At 42.9% G+C, this 12,261-nt stretch overlaps 1 long non-coding RNA gene across 1 annotated transcript in view; it reads left to right on the top strand.

The window, feature by feature from the left end:
* The first annotated feature begins 3,098 nt into the window (after window positions 1–3,098).
* Window positions 3,099–12,261, top strand: part of LOC110339669 — a 57,643-nt gene continuing 48,480 nt past the window's right edge. Inside the window, exons 1-2 of the long non-coding RNA XR_005870292.1 lie at window positions 3,099–3,287; window positions 3,420–3,688. This is a non-coding gene — a long non-coding RNA (uncharacterized LOC110339669). The remainder of the gene's footprint in view (window positions 3,288–3,419; window positions 3,689–12,261) is intronic.

The following is a 12,261-nucleotide window of genomic DNA, read 5'->3' as shown; positions in this document are numbered from 1 at the left end:
CCCTCTCCCTCCCCTCTTCCCGCACTCCCCTTCCCCCCCTCCCACCCTATTGCCAAATCCTTCCACATAGGGGATATCTAGAGTCTGTCATTTTACTCTTGGTAGGGTCAAGGCACTCCCCTAAGAGTCCAGGCTGAGAGAGCATCTCTCTTTGTGCTATAGGCACATGAAGACAGTTTGTATACCAGGGATAGACACTGATCCACAGCTCAGGGCCCCATAGGTTGCCCAGGCCTTCTCACTGGCACTCACATTTGGGGGGGTCCAGATCAGTCCCATGCTGGCCTCCCCACTGTCAGTCTGGGGTCCAAGAGCTCTCCCCTGTTCAGATCAGCTGTCTCTGCTGGTTTTGCCAGCCCATTCTTTGCCAATTTGCTCATGACTCCTCTCTGTCACTGGGTTCCTTGGGTTCAGTTCAGTGATTAGTTGTGTGTTTGCCTCTGCTTCCATCAGTCACAGGATGAAGGCTCCCGGATGGTTATAGACATCAAGTTCATTATCAGGAATGGGCATTCGAGGTGGTCCCTCCACTATTGCTTAGCTTGCCAATTGGTGTTATCCCTTTAGATCACTCGAGGTCACTCTGGTGCCTGATCTGTCTTCGATCCTATGATTCCCTCTTCCCCCTATTCTACCCCCACCCACTCAACTTTCTGTTCCCCCATGACCAACTCCCTTCCTCTTTACCCCCTCTATTCTTCCCAGGTCCCACTCCCCCCCCCTCCCCTCGCCGTGTTCCCCATCCATTCAGAGGATCTTGTCTCCATCCTCTTCTCTTGGGTACTATGCATATATGCATATCTTTTAGGTTCTTTCCTGTTTCCCAGACTCTCTATCTGTGGAAGTGCAGACTGGCACTATCCTGATCCATATCTAAAATCCATATATGAGTGAATACATACCATGTTTGTCTTTTTGCGACTGGGTTACCTCACTCAGGATGGTTTCTTCCAGTGCTATCCATTTCCCTGCAAATTTCAAGATTCCATTGTTTTTTTCTGCTGAGTAATACTCCATTGTGTAAATGTAAGGCAAAGGACACAGTCAAAAAGACAAAAAGGCAGGCCACAGAATGGGAAAAGATATTCACTAACCCTACATCTGTCAGAGGGTTAATCTCCAAAATTTACAAAGAACTCAAGAAACAAGTCTCCAAAACACCAAAGGATCCACTTGAAAGGTGGGGTACAGAGCTAAATAGAGAATTCTCAGTAGAGGAGGCTAAAATGGCCAAGAGACACTTAAGAAAGTGCTCAACATCCTTAGCCAGCAGGGAAATGCAAATCAAAACAACTCTGAGATACCATCTTTTTTTTTATTAATATTTTTTTTATTTTCCATTTTAAATTTAGATAAGAAACAAGGTTGCTTCACAAGTCAGTACGAGGTCCCTCTCCCTTTCCCTCCCCTCCTCCCGTGCCCTCCCCCCCATCCCCCCCCCGTTATCCCCTCATTCCCCCAGGGAGGGTGAGGCCCTCCATGGGGGTGTCCATAGTCTGTCATTTCATATAGGGCAGGGCCTAGACCCTTCCCCAAGAGTTCAGGGTGAGAGTGCACCTCACATTGTTCTATGGGAGTCCAGAGACCGTGTGTATACTTGGGATGGGTACTGATCTGCTGTCCAAGGCTGAGATACCATCTTACTCCTGTCAGAATGGCTAGAATCAAAAACACCAAAGACAATTTATGCTGGAGAGGATGTGGAGAGAGAGGAACACTCCTCCACTGCTGGTGGGAATGCCGACTCATACAGCCTCTTTGGAAATCAGTATGGAGATTCCTCAGGAAAATGGGAATTAATCTACCACTAGACCCAGCAATTCCACTCTTAGGCATTTATCCAAATGAGGCAGGTTCATACAACAAGGGCATCTGCTCCACTATGTTCATAGCAGCATTGTTTGTAATAACCTGGAAGCAACCTAGATGCCCCTCAACTGAAGAGTGGATAGAGAAAATGTTGCGGTTATTTTAATCTGGACATCTTGTTTTCACAGAACTTTCTCCTTTCTAAATCTTAATTCAAGCCACTGACAGCAGGAAGCAAAAGTTGTAACACTTTAAGTAACATTTTAATTATGAAATATTTCAAAGGTATAGCTAAGTACAGGAGAATGGATGCCGCATCACACTCATATGTCACCATCCAGAGTCCATTGTTGTTACTTCTGACATTGAGAATGAGACTGCAGGGTGACACTGCCACTTTGAAGGATACTGCAGCAAATTAGAATTACACACAGATGAAAGCTGCTGCCTTCAAAATGAAAGCCCAGGCGAGGCATGGTGGTGTATGGCTGCTACTTCCACACATAGGAGGCCAAAACAGCAGGATCGGGAGTTGGAAGGCCTTGTCAGCTACATAGCAAGTTCAAACCCAGTCTTGTATACAAGATCCTGTCTCAGAAAACAAAACAAATAACAACAAAACCCTCAACACTGAGAAATACTATTTTTAAGTCTGTATCTTAATGTTCTTTGCACGACACATCTATCAGGGTACTAGGACACATATTGAATTAACAAGGCACCAGAAAAGACCAACACATCCATTCATGTAATATTTTCCTAAAATAAAATATTTCTAAAATAATTATGTCAAATTGATTTTGGCTACATTCAAATGGATACACTTGGTGTCACACCATGTGAGTTTTAAAAACTGTATAGTTTTGTGTGGTAAAAGGTTAAAAATGTGTAGAAGAGTGCATATCAGTTTCGGGTACTGGTCATGTCATAGGAAGGTAAGGACAAGAAAGAGATGGTGTGACAGGAAATGACAGATGATGCTATAGTGATTTATACAGAACTAATTTTAAATGAACGGCTATAGAAACACTCAGCAATATTGATGACTTGTGTTTAGGGTCACTGATCTGGGTCAAATCTAGGCTCTGGGCTGTGCTACCACAGGTATGTGTCTAAGCTGCCTACGGGCTTTGTCATGTTTAATGGGAATGGTAATTTCATCTATTTTATAGACTTTCTGTGTGAACTGAATTATATTAAAAAGCATGTCTGCATGTTACAAATAAGAATGGTCTACTGCATATTAGCAATCAGTCTCTTTTTTTTTTTTTTTTGAGGCTCAGGAAGCATGAATGGACAAGGGGAGGCATAGATGTTGATGGGCTGGAGGTTGAGAGGAATCCAAGCCACAGTTCTGTTCTCCTTTCATCGCGTCAAGCATTGTGGGAGAGAGTTGCCTCTGATGAAGAAGGTACAACAGTCACAGCAGGGAGTGAAACAGCGGAACATATTCATGGAAAAATTACCCAGTGCATCAGGTGACCCGACTCAGGGGTAGGAGCTGGGAATCACTGTAACTAGAAACCAAGAGAAGATGCAAATGGAACACAGATATCTGTTCATAGCCAGGTCTGCCTTTCGCTAATGTCTGTCTCTTTCAATTTGCTCAGGTTCAGGACGGTGCACACTTTGTTTGGAACCATCTTCGTCAACCCAACACCGCTTTCAGAAATGCTATGACTTAAACGATGATGGCGTGTCCTGCCAAACGCAGGTGCTACAGTTTAATGACAAGCAGGTACTTTAAACAGCTGAAGCCTTTCCGAGAGGATTAGGGCTCTTATTTATGAAAGCGCCAGAGGGTTTGCTAGCTTTCTTTGTGCTGTGTGCTGCTCCCCTGATGCCAGTGCCCCCCTCAGACGTCGTAGACTCCGCAGCCGTAAGTTACCGTACAATCTTAAACACTCAGTTGTCATAGCAGACACCGGGGCAGGTCCAAGTTGGGGCGATCTCAATAGCTGCTGTCAGTTCACAGACACACATCCTGTGATGGTGTGTGTGCAGACTCTCAGAGGTCATGCCTTGCTTCCGGGAAGACCAGAGGCTGGTCTTCCTTTTGCCTTGCATTGTGTGCTCATTCTTACCTTTCCTGCTTCTCCTCCCTCTGGATTCGAGCAGCTTCAGTTTAAGTTTCTTACCGAATTCAAAATTCTCTCATTCCTCTGCTCAAAAACACTTAGCAGCTCCCTTCTGTCCTCAGATAAAACCTCGTAAGAAAATGCCTTACTCTTGCCTCAATCCAGCTTTCTAGTCGCCCCAGCTGATTCCAGCTTTGCTGCACTCACCCGCTTACCCATTGTTCCCCATTGCTTTTCCCTTTCAACATGCTGCCCTCTCCATCCTCCAGAGTCCCGTGTGGCTAATTTCCCCATCCTTAGTGGTATACCTCAACGTCATTTATTTTCTAGGACCTTCTGGATCTGCATTCCTTTCTCCCCAAGCTGGACATGAGCGATTACTTTAAGAAATGACTGAGCTTGGTAGGCATGAAGGAATAACACTCGGTCCCTCTGCTCTGTCAGCACCTGTCCAGTCAGGAAAGCAAGACATAAACCAGACGTCCTAACTGTGGGGCAAGTGAGACGTCAGCCATGAGAACAAGGCTGCATGGAGTCTCTTTAGAAGCTCCGGACTCTCTGGACTCTAGCTTGTTTTTGACTCTTCCTTCCCCACCCCAGTCATGTTCTGCACAGTGGCAGACTTGTCTCTGATGGATGTGGCGGTGCTGTCCTGCTCAGGTCCCTCCACAGTCTGCGGCTAAATCCAAGCAGCATCCATGCTGTCCTGATTCCCCTTTGTGACCATCTCTTGCCCACCTTTCCGATTTTTCTCCACTGTTATTACCTCTTCCTCCTCCTCTGCCTCCCTGCACTAACCCCCCACCCCCTCACCAGGTCCAACATTTCCCTTCGAAGCCTTGGAACCCACTTTCTCCTCTATGTCTCATGTCCTTTCTTGCCACCTTGGTTTGAGTTTAGATGACACCTGCTTGGAGGAATGCTTGCTTGGCCCACTAGCCTGATCCACTCCCTGGATTGTTCTCTTAAGTCTTGTCCTTTTGTGTTTTCCTATCTGGCTGTGGATCACCTGTCTTTCACTAATGTGAGACTCCTGGGGCAGAGGCCTTGCCTTGTGGTTCACAGCTGTGGCCCCAGTACAGCTGCAGCAGAGCACAGGGGGGGTGCTTGGGGAATGCTTGTTTATGGTTGAATTATTTGATAGCATGGGGGAGTGCAGGATCACAATTGCAGGAAAGTGCACATTGAGCAAAGGGAGCGGAACAGAATGGAAGGGGGGGAGGGGGATGGCCAGCCTGTCAGCTATTGCTTAGCTGGCTGTTCCAAGTTTCTGAGGGCAGGCACCTTATCTCTTTGGTTACTGCTGTATTTTTAATGATTCTGTCCATTGTGGGCTGTCAGTAGCCATCTAATAATGGGTGTGAGGTCTAAGGGAGAGGGACTGGGCACAGACTGCAAAGGTTCTGTGTGGCTCTTTGCAGTCTTGAGTGTAGAGCAAATGGATTTGTATTTCTGTCTTGTGAAAAGTGGAGGGTCACAAAGGTTTTTCTTGCTGTGTTTACTTTTTAAAAACATGTATCTACTTTAGGTCTTAATTGTGATCTTGAAATATAGATTTTCTGGGAAGGAGTTGCAAAGATAGGTACAGTGACTTCCCCCAAGCCCTTGTCCAGACTCCTCTAATGCATGCATTTTATATTCACAGTGTTGAAAGCAAGATCTTTACATCGCCATAATCCACAGAACTTATCAGATTCCACTGGTCTCTGTGTGCATGCTATGCATGAGCATAGCTCCATGAAGCTTTATCCCATGCAGATAATGTAGGGGTCATAGTATCTCAAGCTTTCCTCATCTCACCAGTGTTTGAAATGATGAAATTCCCACAATACAAGCTGTATTTAGACTTAAGAAATAACAAAGGTGAGCAGAGGTCTTGGAACATATCTTAGGAACATCAACACTTAAGACCACTAAGAATTTGAATCCAGTGAAAGCAAGCTGTTTTACTGGCAAATGGAGGATTATTGGGCAATCTTTGTTTGGTCATCCTAAACTGTGTGAAGCATGGTGTGAGGTGAGGCAGGTCAGGTAATAGAGGGGAAGCAGCAGTATAGGCAAGCAGTGAAATGTATGCTTCTAAGCTATCTGGCAACAAAGATTACACACGTGGGTTAGGTGGTATAGGATTGCCCAAGACTCAAGGACCCCCACTGCTCAATTTTAGTTGTAAGTTTCATTGGATTAAGAACTACCAACAGGGCTGGAGAGACAGCTCAGTGGTTAAGAGCACTGCCTACTCTTCCAAAGGAAAATGAACATAGGCAGTTGAATGCTGGCACTCCCCCTTCACTGCCTTTTGGTCTACTGATACTCAAGCCCCGGTCTGCTCCAAGTCCCTCCTGTCGGCATGTCTTCTCCACCGTGGTGGGCTGTAACCTCAATCCTGACTCAAAATTATCCCTCCTTCCTTATGCTACTTCTCATCAGGTATTTGTTACAAAGAAGTAATTAATGTAGTCACATGACTCCATACGTGGACTGGGATGAATTCAGGTGAGGTCTTGCCTATTAACATTTGGAAATATCCAAAAGCTTTAGAGTTATGAGAAAGCAAATGTCTATGAATGGAATGGAAGCTACTGAATGACCAGAGCAAAGGTGGAGAGCAGAAGGGCCTTGGCATGGCTGATAGAGCAAGGTCCCAGAGGGAGAAGTGAGGGAAGTGAGGGTGGGTGGGAGGTCAAACTGATTTGGGTCAGGATGGAGAGAGATGATGGTAGTTGCTAAGTACTGAACTGGCATTGAGGACAGTTCCCGGTGAAGTGAGAGATCATTTCAGTTGAAAGAAAGGGTCTGTTGGGTTGTTAAAGGTGATATAAGAATTCAGAGTAGTCATCTTTGTCTCTAGTATCTGTCACCACCTGATATATATACTCTCTGTGTCTTTTGTATGATTTCTTTTATTAGAACATATTAATTGTATATAATAGGTTAATTCTATTGTTGTTCTCTTTTTTTCCTATGAGTATCTATGTCCATTTTCTTTTTTTTTCTCCAGATTTATTTTGGTAAAAAAAATCAGATATAACCTTTCAAAAATTACATTAATGTTTAACATGCATTCAAATAACTTTCTTTTTTTCCAGTTTAAATTTAGATATTAATAATAAAAAAATCAAATGAGCTTTTCTGGGATTTGTCATTCTTATAAGGTGGTTGAATCATCCTAAATATGAGGCAGACTTGGAAAAAGTCTTGATGATGATGATCAAGGCAAAGTTTTGCTTTGTTCACAGTATTTCGTGATTTCTGTGAACCTGAATATTATTTCATCCTGTCCCAATGTCATCAGAAAATGAACTAAACACAGACATCTTTAAATATAAAAAAATAATAGGTTAATTCTAACATGTAGATAATTTATTTGGATAATATTAGACCTCTATTTTTTTTCTCCCACTCTGCTGATTCCAATGAGTTTAATTAGGTTTACTAATTAACATGGACAACCAACTAGTGGCTACACCACTGGAAAAAATGTCTATCTTTTCCCTAGCAACCATTAATTGCCTCATGACCCCTTTCTACTTACTCCCTTGTTCCAGCGACTGTAAGTCCTTTGGTATGTGGATGTGTGTATCATGAGCCTCTCCATTCTCCTTAAGGAATGTTGGTGGGCCTGTGCAGTTAATAAAAGCTGCCAAGAGTTTAAGACTGAGGTGGCTATGTCATACCTTTGTCATTTCTCATCAGGACATGACAAAAGATCTCATTTAGTCATATCACCACCAATCATGGTTCATATTAGGTTCAATATAGACATGCACAGTATTGGACAGAGTGACTGAGAAGAAGCAAAATGACTAGTGAGTGTTTTGGATAGCCCAGCTGCAGTTTGAAGCTATCCCTTTCTCCCCAGGCCTGGTCCTATCACCTAATATTGTTGCTTGCTGCCTCTGTCTTAAGTGACTGGTAGTCACATCTACCATCTAGCACTGAGTGCTTTTCAGGGCTAAGTTTGCAAGTGATTCATTCTGGTGTGTGAATTACATAGTAGGTGTTCAGAAATTATTCTGGGTGAATGTGAATGAGACACTTAGCACTCTGGAGTCCCAAAGAGTCATTTTATGTTGCATTAAAATCCAACAGCCTGTGACTTACTGTCTTAGTTAGGGTTTATTGCTGTGAAGAGATACCATGACCAAAGTAACAATTATAAAAGATAACATTTAATTGGGGCTGGCTTACAGTTTCAGAGGTTTAGTTCATTATCATCATGGTGTGCAGCGTTGTAGCCCACAGGCATGCATGGTGTTGGAGAGGTAGCTGAGACTTCTACATCCAGATGGACAGGCACCAGTGGGGAGACAGCACTGGGCCTGGGCATTTGAAACCACAAAGCTTACCCCCAGTGACACACTTCCTCCACCAGGGTCAAGCCTCCAAATGTTACTCTCTAAGCAAATATGAGCCTATGGAGGCCATTCTTATGCAAACCACCACACTTGTGTACAGTAATTGGAATCCAGCTGTTTGGAAGAACCAAATTCTATCTCTTCTACCCTCAGCCTTTAAGTTGTTTAAATGATGTGATATCTCCACCACACATTCTCTTGGGTAAGGAGTTCATGTTACTGTCCCTCAGATATCTTGGTGTCCCTGCCCCTTCCTAAGTCTTAGTTCCTTTGGGCTAGAAATTCCTTGGGCCCCAGAGGTTTAGACACTATGAGATTATGCTTCTGTGGGGAACCCCAGTGTCCTGATCTAGCAACACACAGGTGTGACTGGAAGTCCTGTTTTGATTAGTCTTTTCTCAAGTTCTAAAGTCAACCTCTGTGTGTGGTCCAGCAAATTCTAAATTTAGAAGCCACTCTGTCATCAGAGCTGAATTCTACAATAACAATGAAGTACATTCTTGCCTAACATGACTGTGACTTAAGCATGCTAAATCACCCACCCCCTGTAGAGAGATGCTGAATTCCTTTCGAAGGATGACTGGCAAGTACGTCTGGTATATCCTTGTGTGTTTTCAAAGACAAAAAATAATACATTAGGAGTCACCACATTCTTCATAGCTTTTACTCCTTATGTCAGGTACTATTTACAGAATTCTTCATTAACTCAGCCTCTCAAGTTTCAACCAGAGGGGGAAAATATCCTCCATTGAATAAGGCCATGACTTTCAATGAACTCAGCAGGGTCTATTTTAAAATTTAGTGGGATATAATTAGCATATAGTAAAATACAGAGATCTTAAAGTTTAGATTGGGAGACTTTGTTTTGCTATGAAGGGTCCTACAGTATAGCCCAGGATGTCACAAATTCAAATCCTCTTGCTTCAGTTATGGTAGGAAGCTGGCCATGTTAGAAGCATTTTGCCACTTGAAGACACACATGTAACTACTTCCCAAATAAGGCAGAACATGTCCATCATTCTAGAAGTTCCTTTGTCAAACGTTAGGATTCTCTGCTCTTGAGCTTCATATACACAGAATCATGGAGAATGACTCCTATAGGATCATATATTTGAATGTTTGAACCTTAGTTACTGGAACTGTTTAGGGAGAATTAGGAGGTGTGTCCTTGTTGGAGGATTGCTTGCTCTCCTTCCCTCCCTCTATCCCTATCCTTTGGTCTGTACCTTGGGTATCAGATACAAGCTCTAGCTACTGTTTCAGCACCATGCCTATCTGTCACAACATATTCATGGACTTAACCTCTGAAGTTGTAAGCAAGTTCCCAATTAGATGCTTCCTTTTATAAGCTGTCTTGGTCATGGCATTTCACCATGTAATAGAGCAATACTTAAGACAGTACCGGGATTGGGGTATTGCCATGACAGGCCTGACAGTGCTGCTTGTTGGTAGAATGTAGACTTTAGGACTTTGGATTAGGAAAGTAGCTAAATGTCATAAGGGGGGCTTAATGGGCCATCCTAGTAGTAGCACAGAAGGCAATAGTGCTGAGAACATTGAGGTCTGTGGAAGCCAGGCCAAGAGGAGAATAATACTAATATTAACAGCTGGACTACAGACTGTTCATGTGATAAAAAATGTGGCTGTGTTTTACCCTCTTCTTTGGAACTTCCTGGGCTAAACTGAAGAGATTTAGACTAAAATCATTGACTGAGGAAATTTTAAGACAGCCTAGTATTGATTATGCCATATGTTATTAATGATTACTTTTATGCATATCTGTGATGAAAGGGAGCAAGTTAGGGTTGTCACGTGGGAATCAAGATTCACTGGACTCAGTACAAGTTAAATGAAGTTTATTCAGAGAGATTACACTTACACAAGAGACAAGTGACTGCCACAGGTTTCAGCTCCAAGGATCTTCCCAGATGTTCCCTATGACCTGCCCAGCAGCAAGAAAGAGCTCTGGGCTCTGCCACCCCAGATTTAGTCCTGTCCTCTGTCATGTCCTTACCACAGGTATGGGTGTGGTGGATATCTCACTACAATTCCCCTTTTAGTCTAAAGAAAAGATTTAGGATTGATATGAAACTGTATACAAACATAGCAAATATCAAGTATGCTCTAGGAGAAGGAGAAATAAGAACAAACACACCTAGGACCTATCACCAGCGATGCAACTAGAGCAAATGGAAAGAACTATACATCCAGTCCTAGGGTAAAGACATAACAGAGATTACTATAGAGTTATCCTGATCTGGAAAGTTTAAGTCTTGTATCTAATATTTCTATCCAGGAAGAGAGAACAATAATTGTGACAGTCTAATCATCAACCTCATCAGAGACCTGAGAGGGAGGATAACAATACTAGGGTAGGCAAGAAGTGCAGGTGAGAAACTTCCAAAGGTGCACTGAAGACAGAAACAGCAGGCTACCTGGACAGTCACCCAAAGTCTCACTGTAGTGTAGGGGCAACCAGCTTTGGCTAAGGTCTGGAGTATCTGACTGACCAACACAGAGCAGGGAGGTAGAAAGGCTGTCTTACCTTGGCTTGGCAAGGTTCAGCAGTCTTCTAAGTTTATCTAATTTTTCAAACCTTTCAAAGAATATGGCATTTAAAGTGGTTTAGGGTTTTTCTTGACAGTGAGATAACTGTTCCTGGCGCACCAATTATGTCAGAAGGACAGGCATCAAAGAAACTCAATATGGAGTTTGCCTTCAACATAGCAAGATTAGCCATTTGGGCAAGAAACTGCCCTTGACTCAGCTGTTTGATAGACTGGACATACAGGACCCACAGGAAAGTGACTGCTAAATTCGCCCAAACAAGACAGTCTTGAAGAGTTCCTGCTTCTTGAAGAGTCTGCCAGACATCCTACAGGACACAGAGAAAAATGACTGACAAACTGCCAATACAGGTGGACAGTTTAAAGATTCCTAATTTGCTGAGGAGTCTGCCAGACACACTATGTTCTATGGGTGGAAGAGACATTACAGAAGAACTTTGGGTGACTGACCAGGCAGTGAGTTATCTCTGTCAATTCTAGAGTTTATATATTATTCTCCTATGGTCTTTAATGGAGTTGAAGACAGATAGTCATGGTTATAGTTTTCCTTAGTTATGATAAAAGATAATTTACATACAAGACTTTAGACTCACAAAGATAGGATAGATGTTAGAATACTTTCTTTAAATCTTGCTAAATGTTAATAGACTAAATATTGTAACTATAGTTCTTATTTGATAACTGTTTTTTTATATAGAATTTGACTATGTTAAAGTTAAACCTTTCTTTTTATTTAGACAGAAAAGAGATGATGGGAGATGCCATTCTGTAAATATGTCTCTTATTGGTTGATGAATAAAACACTGTTGGCCAATAGGGAAGCAAGATAGGTGGGACTAGGAGAGAAGGAGGATTGTGGGAAATGTAGTAGGAGTTGCTATGTGATCCCAGGAGGAGAGGAGCATGAGTCTGGTATTCTCGGTAAGGTAAGACCTTACAGAAATACATGTGTGTGTGTAGTTATGGGTTAATACTTAAGACAGAGTTAGCCAATAAGAAGCCTTAGATATTTATTGGCCAACAGCATTGTAACAGAGTCTCTGTGTGTTGTTTGGGGGCTCTGAAGTGGTGACAGGACCCCGGCAGGAATCCCACAACATAGTTTGGGGAGAAAAGGAGCATCAGGAAATGCAATGCTGGAGTCAAGTCTTGTGCTCAAGGAAATGAAAAGTTTAAAGAAACAAGATAAATGGAATAAAGGGATTGGAAACACCAGTGTAAGACCACACCCAGCTAATCCTGCAACCTATAAAAGGAAAAGGTCTGAGGGTGTTCATAGCCTTAAACAAAAATGGAAAGCTTATGCAAATGTAATTCAAGGAAGAGGCCAGGTTCCAGCAAGCAGAAGAACCTGGCAGCCTTGGCTATATGGTTCTGGATTGAATGTCAAGAAGGACACAGGAAAGGGGTTATGGAATCTTCTGTGGTTAAGAAAAGCTGCCAATGCCA

This window comes from Mesocricetus auratus, unplaced genomic scaffold (genome assembly GCF_017639785.1).
Source record: "Mesocricetus auratus isolate SY011 unplaced genomic scaffold, BCM_Maur_2.0 Super-Scaffold_100022, whole genome shotgun sequence".
Lineage (NCBI taxonomy): Eukaryota > Metazoa > Chordata > Mammalia > Rodentia > Cricetidae > Mesocricetus > Mesocricetus auratus.
Note: the sequence above shows the minus strand (reverse complement) of the source record. Positions and strands in the feature narration are given on the sequence as shown.